General features: G+C 38.9%; 1 protein-coding gene across 10 annotated transcripts in view; it reads left to right on the plus strand.

Annotated features, from left to right (window-relative positions):
* The window catches only part of LOC126275021 (GATOR complex protein Iml1), a 520,849-nt gene that overhangs the window by 196,895 nt on the left and 302,770 nt on the right, over positions 1–21,184 (plus strand). The window lies entirely within an intron of this gene.

Below are 21,184 nucleotides of genomic sequence, written 5' to 3' on the forward strand. Positions count from 1 at the left end.
GATATGTATGCATAACAATCACTTTCACTTGTATGTGTACAACTGAATTGCCTACTGTCTTATGCATGAGGTGCTTTTATAGAAACCAGGACCAATAAAAATAGAATACAATTCAAAAACTTTGTCTACCCTAGATATTGAAATGTAAGTTGAAAGCCTTACTTATGGCACAGTCTCTTTAATGTGATCAGAATTTCCTCACATCAGTATTGAAACTTTCATTGTAACATATTGTTTGTGTGTAACTATTGCCAATCTTTTGTTTTTACATTTTTAATTTTCAATTAGTTCACTGTTTTGAAATTTATTGTAAGTATTTTGTGAATAATGTAATGATTTATTCCATGACACAGTAGGTTCTGTGGCCATTATCTGTAGTTTCTACAAAAACAATGTCAGTCAGTTATTAAGCTCTAACATTAACTCAGAGAATAATACTAATTAGATGCCACCTCAGTTCTAGGGTGGAGAATTGTAGGATCCCTGTTAACAGGTCAGGTGTGCCTTAACACAGAAATCAGCTACTAGGGTGGCAGAGAGAGTGTAGTGTGCACATGAGAGCTTTTAGGTTAATGGAACACTCCTCACTCCCCCAAACCCCTTGCTATCAGAGATGAATTGCTTGATGAAATTGAAGAAACGTCAGCCACTTTGTTCTCAGAGAATGCTCATATTCGCAAATAAGAGATAGAAAAGATGATATTAGTAAACTGCAGAAGCATTCAGGTAAGGTCCCAGAATAAGAATTTATTATTAAAGGTAATTATATTATGGGGTGAGGAAAGTTGGTTGAAACCATAAGTGAACTGCAATGAAATCTTGATATGGAATATTTATTGTAAGGGTAGTATTATGAAAAGTATAGTTGTTACTCACCATATAGTGGAGATGCTGAGTCCTGGTAGGCACAACAAAAAGACTGTCAAGTAGTTAGCTTTTGACCATAAAGATCTTTATCAGACACACACACACACACACACATACACACACACACACACACACACACACACACACACACACACACACACACATGCGCGCGCGACTACAGCCTCTGGCTGCTGAGACCAGACTGCAAGCAGTAGCATATGATGGGAGAAGCAACTAGGTGATGAGGGTAAGGAGGAGGCTGGGGTGGGCATGGGAGGGATAATGGGGTAAGGGTAGGGGATAGTAAAGTGCTGCTTGCAGGAGCATACAGGGGTGAGGCGGAGAGAGGGTAGGCAGCTAGGTGTTGTCAGGAGGTTAGACGGAGAGGGGGTTTGCCCATTTATGATGAAGCCCTTGATGGCTGATATTGTCATTGTAAGGGTTGTAAGGGTACGCTAGTGGCCAAAGGTGGCAGCATATTTATAGGAGGGAAGAATTTCATAGTGTCTACAGCATCCGCCAGAAAAATGTATACATACTTTAAGGGACGAAAATTATTACTTATGTGTTTATTTTAAGTTCAATAATTGATCACACATGTTGTACAACCTTCAGTTTAGCACATAGTCACTTTAAATGTTCAAAATGTTTACCATTGGTGGCTAGACACATAACAGAATGACTAGCGGTCGCCACAACTACATCAGTCAGTGTTACAGTGGAGATTGCTGCACATGTCACTGTAATCTCCTGGCAAAGTTCCTCCAGCATGCATGGCTTACACTGATACATATTATCTTTCACAGTTTCCCACAAGTAAAAGTCCATAGGTGTTAGATTTGGCGACTGGGAGGGAACCCAATGGGCCCTCTTAATCTAATCCAGTGCCTCAGAAAATTGTCATCCAGGAAAGTGTATCTGGCTTGGTGGTAGTGTGGTGATGCCCTTCCTGTTGGTAGAAGACCTCTTCATCATCTCCATAAAGTGTACGTATACCTGGCAAAATTGATGTGTGTAACATTTCCAGGTACACTTTTCCAGTGACAGTAGCATCAAAGAAAAAGGGACCTACTAAGTCCCTATATGACAGTCCACACCACACGTGAACTCCTGGTAGATTGACCACTTTATCCACATAAATATGCAGATTTTCCAGCGCCAAGTACACACAGTTATGCCAATTCACAGTTCCATTAAGTTTAAATTGTGCCTCATCACTCCAAACTACCTTCGTCACAAATTGTTCATCATCAGTTGCTATTTCCTGATACCATTCACAAAATTGCGTTTGGCAATCAGGATTGTCATCATTAATTGGATGCAGTAATCGTGGATTGTAATTCGTCCACACTGCAACATTAACAAATGTTTCCAACACGAGAGCCAATGAAGCAGGATTGTAGCTATACACATGATCTTTCTTTGTGAATATCACAAATCGTTCCCCGCAACTCAAACTTGTCAGTGATGCATTTAATTGTGTGGTGGGTTGGTGGTTCTGTTTCTAACTCCCACCTCCACCGATGTTGCACTTCAGCGGCATTATCAAACTTGAAAAACTACTTCACAATACATTTTCGTTGCTTGAATATCAAGCATGCTCCCGCCATCTTGTTTTCTCAATACTGAGATGAAGGTACTAACATCCGTTGAGTCACATACCAAACTACAACACACTTGTAACTCAGTTCAAATGACAAAATTGATATCTCAATAGAGCCTGACAAACGGTATATATATTTTTTTCTGGCAGACTCTGTATGTAGGTTATCATAGATTCTGAATGTGAATTGATCTGGATGAAGTTAAGCACAAAAGGTGAGTCAAAAATGGTAATCAAGTGCTTTTATAGAATGCCTGCACCAGGGGCTTTAATGGTAGAATGCTTCAGAGAGAACTTGCAGAATTTTGTGAATAACTTTACTGATCATATTATTATAAAAGTGGGTGACCCCAACTTGCTAGGTATACAGGGTGTTACAAAAAGGTACGGCCAAACTTTCAGGAAACATTCCTCACACACAAATAAAGAAAAGATGTTATGTGGACATGTGTCTGGAAATGCTTAATTTCCATGTTAGTGCTCATTTTAGTTTTGTCAGTATGTACTGTACTTCCTTGATTCACCGCTAGTTGGCCCAATTGAAGGAAGGTAATGTTGATTTCGGTGCTTGTGTTGACATGCGATCATTACTCTACAGTACTAGCATCAAGCACATCAGTATGTAGCATCAACAGGTTGATGTTCATCACGAAAGTGGTTTTGCAGTCAGTGCAATGTTTACAAATGTGGATTTGTCAGATGCCAATTTGATGTATGGATTAGTGCGGGACAACAGCCATGGCACGGTACGTTTGTATCGAGACAGATTTCCAGAACGAAGGTGTCCCGACAGGAAGATGTTTGAAGCAATTGATCGGTGTCTTAGAGAGCACGGAACATTCCAGCCTATGACTTGCGACTGGGGAAGACCTAGAATGACGGGACACCTGCAATGGACAAGGCAATTTTTCGTGCAGTTGACGATAACCCTAATGTCAGTGTCAGAGAAGTTGCTGCTGTACAAGGTAACGTTGACCACGTCACTGTATGGAGAGAGTTACGGGAGAACCAGTTGTTTCTGTACTATGTACAGCAGGCACTATCAGCAGCTGATTGGCCTCCACGGGTACACTTCTGCAAATGGTTCATCCAACAATGTGTCAATCCTCATTTCAGTGCAAATGTTCTCTTTACGGATGAGGCTTCATCCCAACGTGATCAAATTGTAAATTTTCACAATCAACATGTGTGGGCTGACGAGAATTGGCACGCAATTGTGCAATCACGTCATCAACACAGATTTTCTGTGAAGGTTTGGACAGGCATTGTTGGTGATGTCTTGATTGGGCCCCATGTTCTTCCACCTACGCTTAATGGAGCACATTATCATGATTTCATACGGGATACTCTACCTGTGCTGCTAGAACATGTGCCTTTACAAGTACGACACAACATGTGGTTCATGCACGATGGAGCTCCTGCACATTTCAGTCGAAGTGTTTGTACGCTTCTCAACGACAGATTCGGTGACCAATGGATTTGTAGAGGCGGACCAACTCCATGGCCTCCACACTCTCCTGACCTCAAATTTGTGGACTTTCATTTATGGGGGCATTTGAAAGCTCTTGTCTACACAACCCCGGTACCAAATGTAGAGACTCTTCGTGCTCGTATTGTGCACGGCTGCGATACAATACGCCATTCTCCAGGGCTGCATCAGCGCATCAGGGATTCCATGCGACGGAGGGTGGATGCATGTATCCTCGCTAACAGAGGACATTTTGAACATTTCCTGTAACAATGTGTTTGAAGTCACGCTGGTACGCTCTGTTGCTGTGTGTTTCCATTCCACAATTAATGTGATTTGAAGAGAAGTAATAAAATGAACTCTAACATGGAAAGTAAGCGTTTCCAGATGCATGTGCACATAAGATATTTTCTTTCTTTGTGTGTGAGGAATGTTTCCTGAAAGTTTGGCCGTACCTTTTTGTAACACCCTGTAGAATTGGAGAATCATGCAATCAAAACTGTTGCCAGAGACAGGTATTCGTGAGACATTATTCTCCGTGTTTTTTCTGAAGATTGCTTTGAGCACATAGTGAGAGAACCAACTTGTGAAGCTGACATCTTATGCTGCATAGCAACAAACAGATAAATGAAATATTTTTAGAGGGACGCTACCAGTGATAATAAGTCAGTGAAAGTTTCTATGATTACCAGTATTACAAGGAATGTTAAGAAATCTAGGAAAATATTGTTACTTAATAAGAGTGACAGGAAACAAGTTGCAGAGTATCTGAGTAATCAGCAGCAGATATTCAGTGTTGAGGATAAAGATATAGAAGACCAGTGGAAAAAAAATCAGAAACATAGTTCAGTATGCCTTAGACAAGTATCTTCTGAGCAAGGTCTTCAAGGATGGGACAAATCCACTGTAGTTTAATAATCATGTTTGAAAACTACTACATAAACAGAGAGCTTCATCACAGATTCAGGAGAAGTCCAGACATAGATGACAAACAAAAGCTGAATGAAGGAAAAATGAGCATAATGAGAACAAAGAGAGAAGCATTCAATGACTTTGAAAGTAACATTTTGCTGAGGGATCTGACTAAAAGTCCTAAGAAGTTTTGGTCTAATGTAAAATCAGTAAGCAGATTGGAATCATGTTTTGGCATTAAGGGACCCTGTTGGCACCAAAACAGAAGGTGACAGGGAAAATTCTGAATTACTGTATTTGGTCTTCCGAAACTGTTTGGATGTGGAAGATCATAATACGGTTCCTCCTTTCAGTCATCATGAAAACATCAAAATAGCAGATAATGGGATAAGTGAATTTTGGAACAGGTAAGCATCTGCAATCACATAATGGACGATTCTACAGAGATTATACGAAATAACGTGCTCCCCTACTTGCAGTGGCTTATTGTAGCTCACTCTAGCAATGAAGGGTACTTAGAAACTTGAAAAACTCACAGGTGATTCCATTTTCAAGAAGGGTCGTAGGAAAAATGCACATAATTATAGGTCTATATCACTGATGTCAATCTGACTTAGGATTATGGTACATATTTTATACTCACTTATCAATCTCCCCAAAAGTCGGAAGCCATATTCCTTGACTTCAGGACCACATTTGGGTGTGTTGCGTGTGTCCTCCTCTGCTGTTTAGTTAACACACACACACACACACACACACACACACACACACACACACACACACACACACACACACTGAGTACTGGACCAGATTTGCAACTGGATTCAAGACTGCCTTACAGGTAGAACAAAACTGACAGGCGGAAATGTAATTTCTGGGGTATCCCAGTGAAGTGTGAGAAGACCATTACATATTTAAAATGTATATAAATGATCTGGTGAGAAGCATTGCAAACTCTTTGAGACTGTTCACAGATGATACAGTTGTTTATAAGAAAATAGCAATACCAGAAGGCAGTATTGACTTACAAAATGACATACATAGGATTGATAAATGGTGTGGGCTCAGGCAGTTGCCTCTGAACCTAAATGAACGTAAGATATTGCACATACACAGGGGGATAAATCTGCAGCTATACAACTACACCATTGATGATAATTTACTGGAAACACTGTCTGCCATAAAATATCTAGGAGTAACTATACAGAGCTACCTTAAGTGGAATGACCACATAAAACAGAGAGTAGGCAAAGTAGATGCTAGAATGGGGTTCAAGGGAAGTATCTTCAGGAAATGTAACTCATCCATGAAAAAGTGGCTTACAAAACACTTGTTCAACTCGTGCTTCAGTATTGCTCATTAGTTGAGGACCCAAAGCAGGTAGGCCTAATAGAAGGAATAGAGAAGATTCAATGAAGAGCAGTGTGTTTCATCACAGGCTCATTTAGTCAGGTGATAGCATTACAGGAATGCTCAAAAAACTCCAGTGGCAAACACTAGAAGATAGATGATGTGCATTACGGAGGGGTTTACTATTGAAATTCTGGGAGAGTACAGTCTGGGACAGTGTCTTGAAAGGAGGGTATAAGATGAACATCAACAAAAGCAAAACGAGGATAATGGAATTTAGTTGAATTAAATTGGGTGATGCAGAGGGAATTAGATTAGGAAATGTGACACTTAAAGTAGTAAAGGAGTTTTGCTATTTGGGGAGCAAAATAACTGATGATGGTCAAAGTAGAGAGGATATAAAATGTAGACTGCCAATGGCAAGGAAAGCGTTTCTGAAGAAGAGAAATTTGTTAACATCAAGTATAGATTTAAGTGTCAGGAAGTCTTTTTTGAAAGTATTTGTATGGAGTGTAGCCATGTATGGAAGTGAAACATGGACAATAAGTAGCTTGGACAAGAAGAGAATAGAAGCTTTCGAAATGTGGTGCTACAGAAGAATGCTGAAGATTAGATGGGTAGATCACATAACTAATGAGGAAGTGTTGAATACGATTGGGGAGAAGAGAAGTTTGTGGCACAACTTGATCAGAAGAAGGGATCGGTTGTGTAGGACATGTTCTGAGGCATCAAGGGATCACCAATTTAGTATTGGAGGGCATTGTTTAGGGTAAAAATCGTAGAGGGAGACCAAGAGATGAATACACTAAGCAGATTCAGAAGGATGTAGGTTACAGTAGGTACTGGGAGATGAAGAAGGTTGCACAGGATAGAGTAGCATGGAGAGCTGCATCCAACCAGTCTCAGGACTGAAGACCACAACAACATTCTGGGAAGAGTTGGACAATGTATTACATCCTCCAACATATGTCTTGCAAAATGACTGCAATGAGAAAATTTGAGATATTAACACTAATGCAAAGGTTTACCAACAATCATTTTTCCCATGGACCATTTGCAAATGGAACAGGGAAGCAGGGCTCAGATAGTGATGCCAAAGTACCCTCCACTACACACCATCAGATGGCTTGTGAAGTATTGATGTAGATATAGAACATCTGTTTGGTACATCTTTCCATATTATTTTTCTTGTTTGTTGTTTGTAGCTTTTTTGTTAATATGTTTTTTGGTACGTTATTAACTTTCAGCCTTTGAAAAACAAAAGAGCTGGTTTCAGTTATAAAATATGAAAAGTTCCTCATATAGGCCATTTTTCCACTTTGAACCACTCAGAAGCTTTGCTGTATCTTATAATTCCCCATATGTTCTTATCACAGAAAATAAATGTGACAGAATGGTGTAGATCAGTAATGTTTGTGAGTTTTTTAACTGTGTGTTAATTGCATTGATTTGAAAGTGGGGGCAATATCTTCATTGAAATGCTGCATTATAGGTCGTTTTTGCTAACTGAAAATTGGTTATAAGAAATTGCTCTTTGTGAGCTGTATCATTTCAAAATAGCATTTTCTTTGTAATGGGTGATTAACACAGGGAAAAGTGCTGCTGTGTCACTTCTCCCTCAGAAAGCATTTTCAACATACATTTAAGAAATGTAGAATCTATGTAACTTCTGCTGTTTACATTTAGCCTCCCCCATTTAAATATGATGATGCAACCAAAATATGTTGCAGGCTGTACTGCTATTCAAAAGTTTGAGAACAACATAAAATTCCTTTCAGTAGAGTAGTTTTTTTTCTTTTTCTGCAATTCTTAGCTGTTGGTGATAGTAAATTTTAAAATATAAAAGTATGTTGCTAGATTTTCTGTAAATTTAATAATCATTCGTCTGTAGAATGTGAAGATCTGTAGCTGTATTGATACAATATTCTTATAATCAGTATTGTTGAGAAATCTAAGGATGAATGTGAACTATATGCAGCCATGGCACAGATGAAAAATATTTAGCGCACTTATTGAAATATTCCAGGCTATTGTGCCATGGTGGGAAGAATTTCTTGGTTCTTCAGTAGGGTTTGTAGCTTTTTTGAAGAGACAGTGCACACCATGGCTCATTACTGGCTGAATTAAAATTCCATTTCTAAGTGCTCTTGTGCAGAAGTATGATATTATATGTATTGAAAATTCAAGTGCAAGTAGCTTTTAGTGGTTACTGTCATCTGCTATTGCTATAACCATGAATGGAAGACTATTACACTTCATCTTCAGCACCAGAATCCAGATACCACTCAATTTCACACCCTCCTCCTTCTGAATGAAATCACTGGGGTGTTTATAACGGTCAAAAAACAACTAGAAGAACACAATCAGCTACAGAATGGGAGATAGAGACAGATCAGCTTTTGCAGAAAATGTATTGCAGTGAGGTGACCATCAGATTCAGTTTGATAAGACTCTGGTACTGGCAGCCACAACCAAAAACTATGAAAAGCTATAAAAAGAGACTGTAGATATTTAGGAATTTTAATTGGGTGGAGGAAATTTTAAAACTGAATGGTATCTAGATTCCGGTACTGCAGAAGATGTGTACCAGTCTTTCACCACAGAGTAATAGCAGTAGTGGATGACAGTAACTGACAAGGCCAATTGCACTCAAGTTAGCAAAACATGAAATGTCACAACTCAGTATGAGAGCATACAGAAACTTAATTTTCTTTGAGTCAATAGTGAGCCTGGGCATGCATCAGACCTTATAAAAAGTGAGAACCAAGGATTGTAGCTTTGAAAATGTCATCTGCAGATGGAGACAAAAAGTTGGATTTCAACAAGAAACACGTAATAGCCAAGAATATTTTAATAAGTTTGACATCTCTGGTTGTGAAAGTATACATCATCAGTAGAATTATAAGATCTGTAGCTGTTTTGACACAGTATTCTTATAATCAGTATTATTGAGAAATGTAAGGATGAATGTGAACTATATGCAGTCATGATACAGCTGAAAAATATACACGTCTGTAAACAGATGAGATGCTGTTACATTTTCAAATGCATTTGTTTTATTACAATGTGATACTGCACCTCTTATATATCCTGGAATATCTTCATCATATCAAAGATCAGTAAAACTTCCCTGTTCAAATGCTGTTGGTGAGACTTAAGGGAACTAACCACACAGGCTTGTTATAGACAGTTTCAATCTTCATATATATATTGCACCTCAACTAATATCATAAACATAGAGCAACAATCTCTGTGGTCAGGGATGTTGTTGTGCTCCATTTTTAGTGGTTGTAAAATATCATTGGTGAATTGTGAGTAGAGGGGGTGGGGTGTAGCCTATTAGGGAGGCTATTATTTGTATGTATTCCTTAAATTGCTGGTAATTGGTAATGCACTGTGGGTTGACAGTTAGCTTTTGGCAGATGTGTTTTCCTATGAGCGATTGTGGATATATGATGACAGTTCCTCCTGTGCCATTTGCTTTGATGTTCGTGCTGCCGTCTGTGAGGCTTCTACCCAGTGACAGCTTGTAGGTCATTACAATGTGATAGCAACCATGACATACAATTGCTGTTCAGGCCATCCACATTTATTGGATTGCTTCAGGATTACAGCTGCCTTGCAATCATTTGGGCCTTTTGGAACCATAGAGGCTGTCCACAATTGCTGTAATGTTCTGCGTTGTGAATTTATTAGTTAGTCTGTCTTTTTCATGTTCTGCAGTGTGTATGTTAATGGGCTTCCCAATTTCCTCATTGTAGGCAGCACTGCACTCCCAGTGTATCTCATATAAACTTGGCAAATTGGGAACCTTTGCAGAATCTTAAGTGACATTACAGTGTTCTGGATTGTGCCATTACTATGTCAAATTGGTGTGGTGCAGCCACAGTGAACCTGCTTGGTCATTTACATAACATAAGTACACTATCGGGAGCTATTTCTGGTTTTCATTTAATATGGATTTGTCTCTGCCGGACTTTGTGACACTTTTTCCTGTATTCATTGGTATAGAAAACACAGTATGGTTCTTTCAGTTGTTGCTTGATGTTGGAATCAGTTATAAAGTATTCTCTGGTAGTCAGCTTTTACAGGACTGAGGTAGACTATTGTGGGATTTAGAGTGTAGATACCATTTGGTTTCCTAATATTCTGCTTCTCACAGTATGTCCACATAAGTTCTTTGGATCTTCACATCCCGAAACGAAAGCACACAATTACTTTTCTCTTTCTGTATGTTTTCATGCATGATGGTGTTATACACATGGAATTTTCCCAGGTGGATCTATAATCTACATAATTCAGCTAACAGTATGGTGATAGTGATTTTTCATTAAATGTTCCATGAATATCTCTCTTAGCACAGGAGTAAGGGGGAGTGCATTGCCACTTTATCTGTTTACTCATAATATGTATCACATTAGTTAAATGTGGTAGGTGGCATTCATTTCTGCATTTCCTGTTATGTTTTTATATTGTTAAAGAAATACTTATTGTCAAACCTGACTGTTATGTCTAAGCTCTGTACTTATTGATCCTACACAAGATGGGGAAAATGAACAATATGCTTCACATGTGCTGCTATGTCTCTCAGTAGGTTACATGCTTTTCTGGCCAAATACTTCACAAGTTTGTAGGCAGGTAGGTGAGTTGATCACATTGGCTATAAAACTGAAGGTGGCCAGCATTCTTTATTGACTAGAGGTACTCCATATATCCTATATTGGTAATCAGTTATTTCAGCTGTATCATTGTTAAGAGTGTTCAATCATGACTTGGTTCTTGTGAACTATTAGCACTGTCTGATGATTTCTTAGCTCTTATGTAGATGGATTCATTCGGAAAATTGGTATTTTTTATCATTTTGTGTATCCTCCATCCTATTGCAAAATTGAGTTTTAGTATCTTCTTAATGTACACATTTCATCTCTGTAACTGAAAAGAATGAAAGTTAAAGCCATTTTATATCATCACACAGAGAGATTAAGATACTAATGGCCATTTTCATTGTATGTTGTGTGATATCCATGTTGTTTCCTTTTTGCACTATGAGAATCAGTGTTAGAGATCACAGCATAAAGACAACAAATGGTAACAGTGTAGGAACCCACCCAAAGTTATTCAGAAATGGTACCTGAGTGCATGAAATGCCAGTCGTCATCAACGCGATGACAATAAAGTCAAACAGCATCTTCCATTGAAAAATGCTGGAAGCTGCAAAGCTTCACATAAAGTTAATATAATTGACATTAAAATATAGTACAGGATGGTAAAATACATCACTGTTTGTATTATGATTTGTTTGTGGGTTTTGAAACGTCATTTTGAGTCTTTATTACTTACACGGATATTCAAAAATGTAAGAAAACAATACTGACAAACTTTGAGGAACTGTAGAGGGGTGCCTTCTTCCTGAGAAGAAATTGAGGGTAGGAACTCAATTTCATAAACATTGTCCAGTGATGCTATGGACTGCCTGGGTTGAAGGGGCACTAGGCCACCCGTTTTGCAACAGACATGAGTTTGTGCATTGGCATCTCTGCCACCACTACACTTAGCAGTCTCTACAGTTTTATTCTTGTATCTGATACCCTGCTGTCAGCCCATTTGTGATATATCAGCTTGTGGTTTCCAGCATACAAATGGAACTTTGTTAACAACAGCTATACATTTTGTTAATAAATGGTAATTTTGAAACAGCAAATTTAACTGTAGCACAGTACTTTGCATCTGATATGTGGCCTTCAGCCAACATGAGGACCTATAACTCCCATCAGGACCTCATCTTGTTGTTCTTTGTTAATTGTTACTTGGCTGATCTTTCTTTGCATCTAATGCTGTGATTTCTGGTCTAAAAAATAAACCCTTGCACTGCATTATTATTGCTAACAGAACATCTAAAATGCGATCCTAACAATCCAAGATGCGTCCCGATCTTGACTCTTTCCTTGTGTGTTTCAAGTTAGCTCCTTTAATGTATTCATATAATGAATACTGTTCAATTTTAGTTCAATGAAGGCATACTTATCATTTTACCTGTTGAAGATACTTTTGATTCTAGCCATAGGTGCTTCTGAAACTGTGCTCTGTTGTTGAAGACCAAATTGCTGCTGAATTCCAGGATGCTTTCCTCAGTATAGGTGGTGGGCCCATTTGATAAAAGGCTCTTGATTTCCTGCCATCCATTTGGTCCTGAATTCGGAGTACCTCTGGAATAAATTATAATTCTGTCTCCTCTTACGGAGGTTGACATCATTTAGTTGCTTCTGCTTACTCTTCCTCAACAGTCCCTGTGTATAATAGTAAACTTTCTGTCCTTGCATATCACTGATGTAATCACATAAATTTCAGCAGCTAGTGTAAATTAAATTAAAATCATTGCAGGTGTAGCTCTACATCAACATATAAAAAAAAAAAAAATATATTTACTTGACTTGCTTCTTATTCTTCCTCTTGAATCATACGGCAGCAGTAAACACTTTTCACTTGATTCTGTAGCAGCCAAACATTGTGCTTTGCTCCAAGTTTTTCCAGCTTTCAGAGCTTCATCCTCCACCATTATTTTGCAGGTGATTATAGGTCAGGCAGCTACATCTACGTGTTGCTTGTGGGTTTCAATCCAGAGGTGTCCTTACATTAGCTCCGTTTTGTTTCTGTATTGTGTGATCAATCCACATGCATTTTCTTTCCTTTATTTGCTCACGGATTGATCACTGGTGAATTATCTCCTACAGTTTGTCATATGATAATAAATTTGGCCAACTCACATTTATAATTTGCCCAAGCCACCAGTTAATGAAGGACTTTCAGCATTTTTAGAATTGTTTTTGCTACCTGCCATATTTTACAACTCTGCAAGATTGACTGACTATGTTGCTTTTGAATAGTTTCAGCTTGCTCTGCTTCTCCATCTTACAGGCAGCACTTCCTAGTTTTACAAAGGAGTCTACTTATTCCAATTCCTCTTCATACTCTGTTAGCTTTGCCTGTTTTTCAGATCTGATCCTCACTTGCATGAGTCTGGTGAACCTTTACTTTTAGTCATGCAGTTTCTACTTCCTCTTGCAGTCTTGCTACCTTTTCTTCCATGTCACAATGTCTTTGCAAGAACAAACAGATATCATCAGCAGAATCCAGGTCTTCAAGCCTGTCTTGCACTCTGCATTAAATACCTCTTCTTCCACCATCAGTAACATCTGTCATTGCACTGTCCACTATCAACAAAAACAAAGGATTTGTCAGAATACATCCATGCCTCACTCCAGCATTTCTTTGGATAGGTTCAGTAAGTTTCCTGTTGTGCAGCGCCCTATATTCATATCCTTCATGCATTGCTTTAATAATATTGATAAGCTTTGAATAAAAGTCTCTTGGTGTACATGCCGCGTCAATTCAGGATAAAACTCCAAGCTTTCGACCACTGCCTCTATGGTCTTCGTCAGGGCTAAAACTGGCTGTCGTGAACTGGTGAGGTTCCCACTTTTATATGCAAAGGACGGTTTCTGATTGGCTGGAATACATCATAGCAATAGCTATATGGCACGTAGTGAAGTGGTGTCCTCTACTTCCATAGATGTATTTTGTATCCCATGTTGCTTGCAACTCCATCCCTTGAATTGGCAGGTAAAGTGGGCCAGCCGGTAAGAACCATTGCCGACCATTGCATCGAGCACCAGCTCCACCTGAAATACAGGTATTTGGAAAAATCTGTGGTGGCTGAGCGTAGCCTGCTTAATAAGCATAAGATTTTATTTTAAGAAACGAGAGTAATAGCCCACGCATCAAATTACTGGGACTCTGTGTCCAAGAAGCAGTCAAAATTAGACTTAGCGATAATAACTTTAACAGAGACAATGGTTATGCACTTAGCAACACCTGGAAGAGTGCACTGGATAAAGAAAAATCGAAGAGGAAAACTTCCTGCACTTTACCTCCCGATTCAAGCGATGGCGCTGAAAGCAACGCGGGATTGAAACTACGTCTATGGAAGTAGAGGGCACCTCTTCACTATGCGCAATATCGCTGTTGCTATGACGTATTCCAACCAATCAGAAACCTTTCTTTGCATATAAAAATGGGAGCCTTGCCAGTTCATGACAGTCAGGTTTAGCCCTGACGACGACCATGGAGGTAGTGGTCGAAAGTTTGGAGTTTTATCCTGAATTGACACGACATGTACACCGAGAGACATTTATTCAAGAAATATGTCGCGAAAGATTTCATAGCCATATTGATAACCTTTGATGGTATTCCATATTGTTCCATGATGTAATATATAACTCTACTATTAAGAGAGTCAAATGCCTTCTCAAAATCAATAAATGTAAGGTAGAGTGTGTTCTGGCAATCTGCATGAGATCAACACAACTTCAGTGCTCTCTGAATCTAGCTTGCTCTTTTCTCAACTTTGCCTCCACAGAGTCCTTAATATGATTTAGCATTAATCTACAGAGTACTTTACTTGTTACAGATATTGGCAGTTATTAAAATTGCTAGAATCACCTTTCATGTCAATTTGATAATTAGTTCCTCTTTCTATTCCTTTGGTAGTTTCTCTTCTGTCCATATCTTCTCAAATAATGAATGCAGTATATTTACAGTGGTGTCAGTGTCTGCTTTAAGCACCTCAGGTGCAATATTATCAATTCCTGGGGCCTTCTCATTCTTTATGTTTGAAGACCATTTTGATTTCAACCTCAGCTGGTATGACTATATTGATTCTCTAATTGGCATCTGGCACACCCCATCCAACCCCTGCCCCCTCCTTCAGTTTGCTCTCTGTTCAAAACTTCAGAAAACTTCTAATTTGGTCTTTGTATGTCATCAAGAATCGACCCTCCTTACTTTTCATAGTTCTGTTCTTTTGAAACTTTTTATTTTAATTTTTTATACAATGTTCTAATCAAACTGTGTAGCTCTTCGTGTGGTGGCAGAACACACACATAAAAGACTGTTGTAACTGGCAAGCTTTTGGAGCCAGTGGCTTCTTCTTCAGGCAGAAGAGTTGAAGGGGAAGGAAGAAGGGTCTAGGGAAAGGACTGGAGAGGTCTAGGAAAAGGGGTAGATTTCCAAAGTCACCCAGAACTGCAGGTTCGGGCAGACTTACTGTACGGAATGAGAAGGAAAGACTATTTGTTGGGGACTGCATCTCGTCTGGTACAGTCCCCTTTTCCTTCAATCTTCTTCCTTCCCCTTCAACCCTTCTGCCTGAAGGAGAAGCCACTGGCTCCGAAAGCTTGCCAATTACAATAGTCTTACATGTGTGTGTTCTGCTGCTGCTTGGTGAGTAGATTTTTTATCTATCCGGTTAAATAATTTTGTCAATAATTGATTGTTTTTGTTGTTATGAATAGTTCTTCAGCCCATTGTGAACCCTAATTGTGGTTTCCTCTGTTCTCAGAGCTTTGTTCAAGCTGCCACTTTCTCTTACCATTCTTCACACTTCGCTTAACTAGATAGTCAGTAACTGTGTACTCAGCTAGTATTCAAGTTTTCTGTTGCCTTATTTTACTCATATTTACTTTTTCCTTAATCTCCTTTTCAAAGCTGATCAAATTCCATGTACCACTCACATTCCAATAGATGTCTTAACCTGAGTCCATATATCACCAATATTATTTTCATTATCTTCCTGTGTTTCTTTGAGTGCCTTATAGTGGTTCCTTAGCTCAGTATGGAATTCTTCTCGGTTTGCTGCTGTTATAAGTTTTGACACCTGACTGGCAAAGAAGTTTTGGAAACATATCCCCATTTTAATTCATTTCTTAGTTCCATGGACTTCCCTTACAAGCTACAGACCTTCATTTTTGTTTCCAGTTTTTGCATTTAGGTCTCCTATAATAATCAAGATGTCTCAGTTGCTGGTTCTTTTAATGGGTCATGTAAAGTGTGGTAAAACTCATTTTTCAGTTCAAAATCTGAGGTTTTTGTAGGAATGTAGCATTGGATAACTATGACATTTTGAATGTTTGTCTTAAAGTGTGTTATCAAGGGACAGAGCAGTGTCCATGCAGGTGAGGTGGTTTGTGTGCTTTGGATACAGAGGGCCATGCTGGCCTCCCATGCTGGATTGGCTAAAGGGGAGGAGCCAGATGATGATTGTTCCACAATGGTCCACTGGTCCATTTCTCCTATCCTAAGCCTCCCTACCATGTTCTTTTCTTGTTGTCTCAAATCATAAACAAAGTGCAGAGGGACACTTAGTTATACGGAAGCCAGACATCCTCAAGGAGTAAACCCTTAAAAGAAAATTAAGCAACTCTGGCAGCTTTGAGGTAGCAGCCCCATCACCAGACAAGGGAGCTGAGGGCCAATGACTGGGACTCCCACAAATACATGAAAAGGCAGCCAGATGGAATCAAAGCTGACGATCTTTGGCAAAATAGTTTTCTGGATTGTCATAATTTTGAGAGAAGCCAGCAGACTTTAACAGGCTACAAAAGGAGATGTTGAGGACCATTTGGACACTCTTGCATGCGGTAAGGTGAGATGTCTACATTTTGGAGAAAGCCGAACACAAGATGGCTATACCTTTTTACATCCCAGATTCACTGGAGAAGATGCAGAGCACAAATATGAGGTTGGAGTTGGTAACCAGAGGACCAAAAAGGAGCCTTCTGGAATGGAAATTGAATTCAGAAAAAATACTGATAACACACTTCAAGACTCTATGAAATGCCTTACATACTAAAATAAACACTGTTTTGTCCTGTGTGAACAGAATGAAGAAACATAGGGGGTGGTATTCATAGACTCTGGGATTTCTGCCACATTTAGCCCATAGCAATTTGTTGATTAGCTTCTGGAGGTTAAATTTTCTTGCTGGTAGTCATAGAAATACAATGACCGCTCTGCCTCTACTGTTCTTGTTGATGACAGATGATCAGGCCAGTGTCCAGCAAGGCCACCACCTAGTGACAACCTGTAGCCCATCATATTAGGTTCGCTCATGGGAGGTCTTGTTTGTACATTTTCTCACCCGATAGACATTCTGTTTCCTCACTACCCATCCAAGCCAAGATACCTACTCATTCCAGTTAAGCAGCAATGTTAGGAGAACATAGTATCTGCATCTGGGTACATTTTTTATCTCCAAAGCAGAAGATTGCCTAAAAGTTAAGCATTTTACATCTTTGTGACAGGCCTACCCATTACTCAGCACCTCTTGTATTTACAACATATACACTGTCCTTATTCACATAATATAGTTTATTATTTTAAATATATTAGTCAGAATTTGCGCTTTGTAATCATCATTCCTTATTGTGTTCACTACTGTCATGTTTCTAACTGTGCCACATGGTCACCCACATTGTCGTTCTAAATCCTGGTTGACCAAAATCCTGGTGTGATAGACCCTTACTGGTTACATGTGTAACCATCCAAGGAATAGACAGAACTGTCAGTGTATTTCAACAACTGCGTGCAGGAAAACATAGCCTCCAAAAGCTAGTTGTCAGTTTGCAGTAAGTTACCAATCAATAACAAGCTTGAAAGTCCATTAACGGCCCGCAATATGCATTGTCCCCTTTTCATGATAGACCCCTTTTCATGATAGACCAGTAGTTTGTTTAGGCCATTAAAAATATAAAGTAATAATGTTGGTGGTATTATGACACTGCTAACTACACAATAAACAGAAATACTTAACTCCAGGACAGGACAATCAGTATATGATCTGATTGTCGCTGATGCAATACAGCAGAAACATTGGTTACTTTAATATTTTAACTGTTGTGTTGTACAGAGTGACTTCAAGAATTGTGTGAATAATGTGTCTCAGCATTTTTCACTGTGCCTGTCTGCAACTCCACACCTCCTCTATGTGTGAGTTGCAGTCCAGCCTTTCCTATTGTTGTTATACCATTCCAGATTTTTCACATATTTCATGTTGTCTGGTATTTTCAAACTTTTTGAGAAACTAGTCTTACATGTGGCACTTCCTGACAGATTTAATTTGGCAGTAGTTAGTTAGTTACAAACCTCATAGATAATTTGAATTATTCTTTTATTAAAATGATGTGGAACAAGTCAGTGTACATGATACGTTTACATGATTAGTGTTAACCTTAGTGAACATGCTGTGTTTTACTTCTACTCGTGTAACTACACATAAGAACTAGAATTTTATTAAAAAATTTACAGCCTACCAGTTTTTAAATAGAAATTTTTGTATGGAATAGAAGGAGTAGTCAAGGAAAAATAGTTCTGGGTTGGATTTATAACTTGCATTGCTACTTTTCAGACATTTTATGTTATTGGACAAATCATATCAAATTTTTTTGCTGCATATTCAACTTCTTCCTGGGCAATGCCAGCTTTAATAATTGGTAATAAAGGTTATTTTTTCCTTTAGTGTTATAAGTGTGGGCAGCTGTATTCTTCTGAAATTTCATTAGCAAATGTGTTTATCATGATGTTCCAGGTAAAACACCTAACTACTTGAACAGGTACAAGGATAGTGACAGCATGCAACACCACATATTATTCTTACTGCTTGCTTTATTTCTTTCTCTCTTTCTATGTGAAGAGTTACCCAGAAAATTATTCCTTAAGACATTATTCAGTGAAAATGTGCAAAATATGTCAGGAGACTGGTTCATTTGTTTCCGAGACTAGCTGAAATTAATTGTTTCAGAAGCTCAGTAATATGCTTCTTCCAATCTAGGTTTTCATCAGTATGTAAAACCAAAGATTTGGAGCATTCTACCTTATTTATTACCTTCTGTTCATGGGCTACATCAGTTGCTGGTAGGACACTATTTGTTGCACAGAATTGAATATAGTGTTGTTTTCTTGAAATTTATAGTCCATTTTGAAAGACTTGCTTGATAATTAATAGAAAACATTAGTAACAATCTCTTCTGTGAGACACATGTATGAAAAAGGAAATATTCAAGTCACGCTAGTTTGAGTTTGCATCTTCCAGTATTTTGATACTTTTTTGAAAAACTAGCTTACAATAGGATACCTCCTCATTCATTGTGAAGGCATCATTAACTGATCTCAAAAATGAAGTTGTGGCAGAGTTAAACAACAAAAGCTATCATTTTGATGAAGAGTATGCTTTTACCAATGTGTTTGATTGTGTGCACTATAAAAGTCTACTTCAGACTTTAAAATTTTGAGATATTAGACACCCTTCTCACCTAGATGGAACTATATCTGCATACAGGAAGCAGTCACATTGAAAATTGCATTATGTGGATAAAAATAAAATCAGAATAGGGCACTGTAAAGTGTGCAGACCTGCAAGGTTGGTGTTGGGTGCACTGCTGTTCCTAACCTAGATAAATGATTTTTTGATGAATTTATAAGGCCATTCAAAACCTCTATTATTTACCATTGATATCAGAAAGCTGAAATTCAGATATCAGAGGAGCAACACAGATGAAAAACTGAATAATCATACAAAGGATTTACAGTGTACAGTTTTGTCTTCATCTTACAAAGACTCATGATGTTTCGAGTAAATAAAGATGATTTGTTGGTATCAGAAATGGACAATTATGATCATACAATTAAGAACATAGTAGTATAACATTATTTGAGTTCTTTTTTGATATCTGCTAATTTCCACTGTGGGTAACACATGCTACTAAGGAACATGTGTATGCAGGTAGCAAAAGAACAATCTAACTTTCTGAACACAATCCCAAGCAAGTTCAACAGAATGCAGCTTCTGAATCAATACAACTGAAAGATTGTCATGATCTGATGATAATTTGACACCATGCATAATAAATGTACAGCCCACATGCAGGCTAGCTTCTGTCCCTCGAAGTACACTGCCAGTCCTAGTATGGTAGCTCTGACATACCCAGGAAACTTTTGTATGTGGACACTGTCCATAGTGGATCCACTTGCTATGGCATGGCAGTTTGAACGCAGTATTGAGGCCAAAGACCCCAATTGGCAGGTACTGCACACTTGATGACTGGAGCTCTGACTGTGCAGACGCTTGCGTGGCTGGTGTTAAGCCTAGAGAACCATAGAAGGTGTGCTTTGATATCAACTGATTAGTGAGCAGCTTGACAGTGTCCCATAGGGAGCTGGCCTATGGAAGAATAATATTAAATCATGACAATCACACATAATATTAAATCATGACAATCACACATTACTCGCAGAGGTGAGATAGTGATAATGATACCAGCATTATATATGGTAAATGTAGCATCATGAGGTACCACAGTAGGTGCTGGGAGCATGATATGTGGTTGGGTTGCTGGCAGCTTGGAAAGACGGCAACCTGTAATACACTGTTGTGTGGTTGGCAGCTGGGTCATAAGCTCCAACTGAGGTTACAGCATTCGTCTTTCCTACACAGGAGACGGCAGAACCTTCGTAATGGGGTCGGCAGGTATGACATAGGTGACAAAAGGATGACAAAAGGATGTGGTATCCCTTCTTCCGTAAGGGCGAGATGGTGTGGCACCATCGCGCAGAAGAAGCACCTCCCAAAGGAAGTGGGTTGGTGGATCCAGGAACGGGTGCCAGTGGTGGCAGAGACATTAATTCAGTATCTGGGCTGGACACTGGCTGCATATCGGTGTTCGCAAAGAGAGGGAAGGCCACACATTGTAGATCAGGTAGGAGCAAACCTGGAAAAAAAGAACCCAACAAGGTCATTGTCGAGAAAGGACGGCTGTGCTGCCAAAGGTGGCATGGCCAGGCTTGTGGCAATACTTTCAAGATGAGAGAACAGTAGCTCTGGGGAAGTCCAACTGATGTCCTGTGGAGGGTGCCCTGAATATGAGAAGCACTCATGTTGTGGGGAGTAAGAGGCATACAGTTATGTGACTATCATTTATAAACATTGAAGGGTTGCAGGATTTAGTCAGCAAGTTTGTAATTTGAGTCCTGCATCCTTCATATTACAGTAATCTGTGATGAATGGACATGTGGGTTGCCTCATGACTGAAGTTTCATTAGTTACAGGTTCTTCCAGTCTGGTCTTATGATAAAAGTTAATTTATGTAATATAT

Source organism: Schistocerca gregaria, chromosome 1, assembly GCF_023897955.1.
Source record: "Schistocerca gregaria isolate iqSchGreg1 chromosome 1, iqSchGreg1.2, whole genome shotgun sequence".
Lineage (NCBI taxonomy): Eukaryota > Metazoa > Arthropoda > Insecta > Orthoptera > Acrididae > Schistocerca > Schistocerca gregaria.